The following is a 6,583-nucleotide window of genomic DNA, read 5'->3' on the forward strand; positions in this document are numbered from 1 at the left end:
AACAAAGTCCAACTTAACTTTTTCTTTTTATGTTTAATGCTTTTTGTATCCTTCTCAATGAATTATAATGCATCACAAGTTCTTGAAAATATTCTCATAAAGGCTTTAGAGTAGACTGCATGTTAAAGCAATGTACACCATATATTCACAAATTAACTTTTGTATATAACATTAGATTAAGTATAAAGGTTCTCTCAGATATGTAGTTGTTTCAGAATAATTTATTGAAAAAGCCACCCCCCAACCACTGAATTGTATTGGTCAAAAGGAATTGATCATATGTATTATGTGGTATTTTTATCTCTCTTTTTCCTTGATCTGTATATTTTCTTTTGCATCAATACCAAACTGTCCTATTTACTGTAGCTTTATAGTCAATCTTAAATGTGATGCTGTAAGTCCTCTAACTTTGTTCTTCTTCAAAATTTTCTTAGATTCTCTAGATCCCTTATATTACCATGTGATTTTCAGAATCAGCTTTTCATTTCCATAAAAAAGTATACTAGGAATTTTATTGGGATTTAATTGAATTTTTTTTTCTTTTAAAATATGTTTATTATGGGGGCGCCTGGGTGGCGCAGTCGGTTAAGCGTCCGACTTCAGCCAGGTCACGATCTCGCGGTCCGTGAGTTCGAGCCCCGCGTCAGCCTCTGGGCTGATGGTTCAGAGCTTGGAGCCTGTTTCCGATTCTGTGTCTCCCTCTCTCTCTGCCCCTCCCCCGTTCATGCTCTGTCTCTCTCTGTCCCAAAGTAAATAAATAAACGTTAAAAAAAAATTAAAAAAAAAAAGTTTATTATGTACTTTACATTGAGCACTTCAGAAAAGAAAATAATTACAATGATTTCAAAATACAATTCCTGGATTCAATAAATATTTTTTATGATTACATCCAATCAATATCTAGAATTGTATGTAGACCCTAAGACAATTAACAAGTAAAATAGCTATATTAATCTCAGGGATGAGAAACATGCATGATCACTTAAGTCACTTTATCACCCTGTTTTTTTAGAAAAACATGATTCATATTTGTTTCAAGTACGTGTACATCCATTGTAAGAGTTAAATTAGACTGCTGATGTCACCTCAAAACTATGATCTTTGTTATCTTAAAAGAAAATTCAGTTCAGTACAAAGAAATTCAAGAAGAAAATTTCAGGACCCTTGATCAGAAGCTTTTGATGGTTGTTATACTACTCTGGTGTACATAAAAGTTTAAGTTAGACTAATAAAGAAGAGTGTTTCCTTTTCCCATTAAAGATACAATCCAAGAAATAGGTAAACTAGCATTCCATAAACTAGCCCTCCAGAAGTTACTAAGAAAAGACTCTTGATGTATATGAGTACATTTAAAAGCCTTCGCCAATGTTAAAAAACAAAACATTTAGCATATTATTTATGAGCACAAGCATAATTGCTTTCTGTCTTCTATAAATAACCATCTTTCAAATGCTAAAAGTGAGTTCCAACTGTGGTTCTTTTCTGATGTGAGAAGCTACAGGTATGCATGAGATGATTACTGATTTACTTTCTCAAAGTATTCTTTGGAGGCAATTGGGTTTGGCTTGATTGTAGGAGAATCCAGTGTCTAGTTTTCAGGGCAGATTTCTTCATTGGGTTTCCACAAACTGAAATGGCTTTACCAAGTGGAGGGTCTCCTCTGCATTTTGGCCCACTGAGAAATCATTGATGCTCAGATACTTGACGACTTTACTGGGGTCAGTTATGAAGAGATAGATGTCTTAAAGCAACATCAGGGACTTCTAACAGTACACTGTAGTCTCAGGAAATCTGTTTAGTCAAATCTGACAAGAGTGTGATGTTCATGTTGCTCAAACTGCCATTCTTCCTTGGTGTGTTTATCCAGGCAAGATAGGTGAAGTGGGAATCTTGAAACTGCAGCAACTTCACAGTTTATATCATGAAATTTGTTGGCTTTGTCACTAACAGCATCAATTTCTGTAGGACAAACAAAAGTGAAATCCGAAGGATAGAAGAATAGCGCCAATATTTCCCCTTAAAGTCATCAAGCCTTAGGTCTTGGAACTCTCTGTTTACAACTGCAATACCCTTTAAATAGGGTGTGTGCTACGTGCTGGCAAGGGCATAGTATGAGGAACTGATGCCAAGAGCGAACTTTACTTGACCAGAACCAAATCATAACACATTTGTCAAGCATGTCTAAGGCTGCAGAGGCATAGATGCCCCCAAGGAATAGCACTCACATGTTGGGTAATCCAAGCCCTGGAGAAACCTTCCCACTTTGGCTGCCATCTTCAATGAACACTGGTTTTGTGAGGCAGACTGGGATTTCATTGATAAATTTGGGGGAGAATTGACCTCTGAACAATTGAATACTTAAGTACATTTACATGATAATTGTTTACTCAAGTCTTAGAGGTAACATTGACACAGCAGAAACACAACTCAAGGTTACAGGGTGAAAAGAATTACCATTGATAAAGAACAGGACAGGGTGAAAAGAATTACCATTGATAAAGAAGTGGCTGTCACCTGAAAGAAGATGATACATATGAAAATTAGAAAACAAACAAACACAAATACAGCATGTAGCAAATTAAATACTTAAGTAGAGAATGGAGCTAGTGGTAATAGAATCAACATTCAAATTCATAGTTCAGTATTTACTAAATTAAAGCAAATCAGTAAGGCTAATTATGTTTTAGGAAAAACTAACAGAGGATAACCACATTAAGATAAGATTTAGGGAAGTTACTGAATTTCAAAGACAAGGAATAGTATATAAGATTTCTGGTCAATACGGTATGTTAAACTGATAGAAAATCATACTCCTATCTGAAACACATGTTGATAAATTTAACAATAAACTTTCAAAAATACATGTCAATTCTTGAAAGTACGTGGAAAGGCCCTAAGAACTAGAAATAATGAAATATTGTAAAGCCATAGTTGCAACTGAGGGAGGCTGAAGCTGAATGGTTTTAGAACTGGACATGTGTTACTGCTGCTAAGGTTCCAAGATCTAGACTCAAATCAGAGATGAAATCTAAGCCTGTGCCTTGTAGGGAGCTTTCTACATAAAGCTTAGAACCATCAGATGTTGTCTAGTCCTTGAAATAAAGGCTAGGAAAACTACTCACAGACTGGGAGGTGCCCTAGCAATCTGAGTCATTCTAAAAATAAACATAGTAAATCCACATATGTAAAAGAGACTCGTATTAGTCAAAAAACACTATGTAGATATATTTCATTTATAAATAGACACAAAACATTGTATCATGACTCAGGTAAAATATATTTCTGGAAAAATGTATCATAAAATATTAGTCAAGTAAATGCTTATTGATTAATAAAAAATATTTAACATGCAAAGCATTTAATAGGAATGAAAAGGGATGCAATTCAATGGATGCACCATTCCACCAAGAAGCAATAAAATTAAAATTTTTATGACATTACCTCAAAACATTTAAAGCATATTTAAATATTAAATAAAGAGTGAAGGTGATCAAAAGGTACACACTTCTAATCATTAGATAAATAAGTCCTGGGGATGTAATATACAGCAAGGTGACTATAATTTACAATACTGTATTCTATATTTGAAAGTTGCTAAGAGGGTAGGGCTTAAAAGTTCTTATCACAAGAAAAATATTTTGTAGAAATAATATTTAAAGCAAAAATGGACACAGTTGTAATGAAAATTTGACTAACCTATAGTTACAGCAGGAAATATGCATATGCCTTTTTAAGTAACTAATAAATAGACAAAATGTTTTCCAGGATACAGGTTTGAACAGTTCAGTTGCCACGTTTTATCTAATAGATATGAGATATGTGTGAGACCTGATACATATAGTTCCTGACTATAACAAATAGAGAAGCCACATTCTTTTCAAGTACTGAGAGATTAATGTTTTCTATTATGTTAAAATGTTTCAAAAGTGATAGATTTTAAAAACAAAATGTTGTATATACAAAGTATAGAACAAGACAATATATATTAATAAAAATCAGACAGTGCAAACTTAGTATACATATAAACATATGTAATAAAATGTAGAAACCCAGATGAGCTGGTTGGTGGTTGTCTCTGAGAAGAGAGGTAGCAGAATGAGACCTCAGAGATGTATTAAGGGGACTTAAAGTCTGGAATGATTAGTTTATTAATAATAATTTAAAAAAGACCTAAAGCAAACATAGTAAAATTTTTTAGCATATTGTTGATCCTGGATTGCAGTTACATTGGTATTTGCTATACTGTAATTTTCTGTATGTTTGGATACATCATAATATTTAAAAGGAGTGACTATAATCTTCTAGAAGAATTGATTGGTAGATAAGAACTTGCTTTTGGGATGATATGTCTTAAGTCTTATCTTGATATATTCATATAAGCTTGATATTATGAACTCTGATATAATGCAATGTCAAGAAGATCTTTATAAATTAGCAGCAGAGTTTTAACAAATTTCTTGGAATTTGTCTAAGAGAGTGCCTTAGAGTTACAACAGTTCAGGGGTATTTATTAAAATACTATAAAGTCTGCCTTCCCATCACTAACATTGGAACTGATCACTTTCAGTGGATTTCAATAAACCTCAAATATTACAGAGTTGTTCTAAGAATTAATGGCAGTAATGTATGCCAGGCATATAATATAAATCAACAACAAAATTATGCCATGAAGATGCAGTATCCAAACAGAAGATAAACGTCAGTCAAAAGTATTAGGAAAAAAAAAATCAAGGTGGCTTCAGTATTTTCTTGGGAGCATTAGATACCAGTAGTCAACCAAGCAATACACAAAGAGTCCTATGGGTAAGCTATGTGACCCCAATATTTCATATCAGCTATGTTTTCATTTATATATGAAGGCAACCTAAAAATAAACTTAAATATGCAAGGGATCCTAAAATATATCATCTGTGTGTTCTTTCTAAGTAACTTACCTGAACAAGGAAAACGTCATCAAAAAAAGAATAACTCTGTTTTATTTAATGTTGTGTGTATTGTGTTTATTTTGCCCAACATTGATATTGCTGTATTTGTTCTGTTTTTATTTGTGTAAATCTCATTTTCCTTTGCCTACCCTTTTATACTAAAGCTATAGATTACATTGTTTTATATCATCTTGGATACAGTATGTGATTGGAACTTATTTCTTTTACCTCTTTCAATTTAGGAGTCAATTTATTTTAGAAGATGGTTTTTATCTCTCTTAACTTCTATGATACATATTTGGACTTAATTCTCTTGTATCAGTGTTTATTTATGTATGATCCTATTTTTGGTTTTCTTGCTGTGTTTTGTTTTCTTTCTGTTGATATATGATATCTCTTTCCTTTATGCCTCCTCCCAAGTCCTTCATCATATCTCAGTAACTTGAAAATATATACTGCAGCATATTTTTAGGTCTATTAGTAATTATCTCCATTAATTTAAATATTCTTATATTACAGCTTGAGAAATGAAATGGCATATATTGATCGCCCTCATATAAAAGATGAAGAATTAGCAAATGTCTATTTTTGTTCTTCTCACCATTTTGTTAGCATATAGTTAGTCTCTTTATCTTATATAGCTTTTGTTTAAATAATGATAACAATTGCATTCTTGTTTGTAGAGAGCTGTATTACATCAGTAATGTAAGCCCACAGAGCAAGAAGATTTAAAAAGTAGACAATGACTTGAACAGTTATAAATATACTAATTAATAGAATATTCCATATTTAGTGCCTTTCAGACAGAAACCAACTAGTTTTGGGGAACCTGGATGTCTCACTAGGTTATATCTGACTCTTAGTTTTGACCCAAGTCATGATCTCACTATTGGTGGGATTGAGACCTGTATTGGCTCCATGCTGTCTGTGGAGCCTCCTTGGGATTCATTCTCTCTCTCACTCTCTGTCTCTCTCTCCTTCTCTATTCCTTCCTGTTCTCTCTCTGTCTCTTTCAAAATCTAAATAAACTTAAAAAAACCCCAGAAACCAGCTATTTTATGGGCTATGAAACATTTACAAAAATGACCATACATTAGGTCACAAAGAAAACCTTAATAAATACTTTAGAGTGGAAGGAATGCAATGATGTCTTTTGATCACAGTGTAATAAAAATTAGAAGTCCATAATAAAAAGAAAAGTCCGTGACCAAAAAAGGAATAAACAGTGAAAAAATTTTTAAATATTGAAAAAGGAAATAACATTTACAAAAATAAATATATGAGACATTTAGAAAACTAAATAAATATAAATTTTTAAAAACTTCTTAAACAACTTGGAAGTAAAATAAATGTAAAGTATGATATCTAGAAATTAATGATAAGAGCACTATTTATCATAACATATGAGATTTCTACAAAGTTATACTTGAAGTATTTATAACTTTTGACATCTCCAATATATAAAAAATGAGTGAAAACAATGAATTAAGCATCCAATTTTAGAAGTTAAAAATGAACAAAATAAATCTTTTTTAATTTTTTTAATGTTTATTTTTGAGAGAAAGAGAGAGAATGAGTGGGGGAGTGCCAGAGAGAGAGGGAGACACAGAATATGAAGCAGGCTCCAGGCTCCAAGTTCCAAGCATTAGCACAGAGCC

At 32.5% G+C, this 6,583-nt stretch overlaps 1 pseudogene; it reads right to left on the bottom strand.

Annotated features, from left to right (window-relative positions):
• Nucleotides 1–1,516: 1,516 nt before the first annotated feature.
• On the bottom strand, nucleotides 1,517–2,274 carry LOC125161288 (thioredoxin-dependent peroxide reductase, mitochondrial-like; annotated as a pseudogene).
• Between the last annotated feature and the right edge of the window lie 4,309 nt (nucleotides 2,275–6,583).

The sequence above is a fragment of the Prionailurus viverrinus genome, chromosome A2, assembly GCF_022837055.1.
Source record: "Prionailurus viverrinus isolate Anna chromosome A2, UM_Priviv_1.0, whole genome shotgun sequence".
In the NCBI taxonomy this organism is placed as follows: domain Eukaryota; kingdom Metazoa; phylum Chordata; class Mammalia; order Carnivora; family Felidae; genus Prionailurus; species Prionailurus viverrinus.